Source organism: Malurus melanocephalus, unplaced genomic scaffold (genome assembly GCF_030028575.1).
Source record: "Malurus melanocephalus ecotype Western Australia unplaced genomic scaffold, MMel_1.1 scaffold_8, whole genome shotgun sequence".
Classification (NCBI taxonomy): Eukaryota; Metazoa; Chordata; class Aves; order Passeriformes; family Maluridae; genus Malurus; species Malurus melanocephalus.
Window position 1 is genome coordinate 1,297,777 of NW_026623240.1, and position 1,486 is coordinate 1,299,262.

Below are 1,486 nucleotides of genomic sequence, written 5' to 3' on the forward strand. Positions count from 1 at the left end.
TTTAACCTAGTAGTTCATCACTTGAAAAGGCACTGTGGTACTTTTTTCTTTCATTGAGACCTACATCTCTATTTTCCCTACCTATTAGTTTTATGTAGCTAATTAAATGGAAATCAAAATGAATTTTTGAAGTTCATGCATAATCAATAGAACTTTTAATGAAAACCTTATTGCTTCCAAATGTCAACAATGACTAGGCAGTGAGCTGCTTTTTGGGAGGTTACTCACTTGGGTGGAAGACAAGCTTACCATAGTAATACTGTTTTTAATAGTCTCTGCTTAAAACAACTGCAAAATTATATGTTACACTGATGTAAGAAAAAAACATAATCTGTAAAGCTGTGAAGCATGGATCAGAAAGATTCAAAGGATTGCTGCAGCATGTATCTTTTACTTGCATGGTATGCAATAACGATTGGAATCCACAACTGGCACATTTTTTTAAAAAAATGAGAAAGAAACATTCAGCTTCCAAGGCTAGGAAGGATACAAAAAATCCAATTTGTTCAGAATGAGTAAGAGGAAAAACACCACCCAGAGAAACCAGGGCAGGCAGACGCAGAATTGCAATGTGTTTGATCTATTGTGTTTGTGCACTTGAGGTACAAGTGCACAGCTGTCACGTTTCATGTTTGACAACTCACCCCATAAAAGCAGTAGCGTCAAACCTCTCCATAAAGCTCCAGAGTTCATTGCTCCTGAGTCACTGGCCAAGTGGAGGGCCTTGCTCCCTGGTAGATAATTTAGGGACAATGATGAACAAACTCTTTCCTAATCATAAAATGCAATATCTTACTCTTTCTAGCAAACACACGTCTCATCTGAGATTAGTCCAATGGCTGAATCATCGCTATCTCCCAATAAAGACCGGGTGCTGACGGAGGCAGAAAGAGTGCTGATCTGTCGCTCCACGCTTCTTACTGAAATAAAAAAGCTTAAGTATTACAATGAATGAAAACAAGAACCACGACAGGCAGTGAAATGGTGATATTCTTTATTTTATGCATTACTGTCGGCTGTGTAACATTCCAGTCCCATTAAGCACACATACCTGCACCAGCACCATGTGGGCACTCCCAAGCTCCCGCAGGAACCTGTGCGTGCCAGCGGAGCCTGCGGCTGCTGCTGCGGCCTGTGCCAAAGCAGGCAGGTCCCKCCCMGCYCCTGCAGCCCCTGCAGCCCCAGCAGGGCGGGCAGGCTCGGCCTGCGAGCCCTCAACGCCCCGGCTCTCGTTCACCCTGTGCGTACGGGGAGCCCCGGGACGCCGGCTGCGGGCTCGGAGGCGCGGGGAGCACAGGGCGGGCACACCGGGAGCACCGGGCGGGCACACCGGGAGCACCGGGCGGGCACACCCGCATCCCCTCACGCCGCATCCCCTCACGCCGCACCCCCGCGCCCCGGGCCCGCCGAGCCCCGCCCGCTGTCCCCGAGACCCCCAGAGCCGCCACCGCGCTCAGAGCGCGCGGAGGTTTGAACCGCGCCGGCC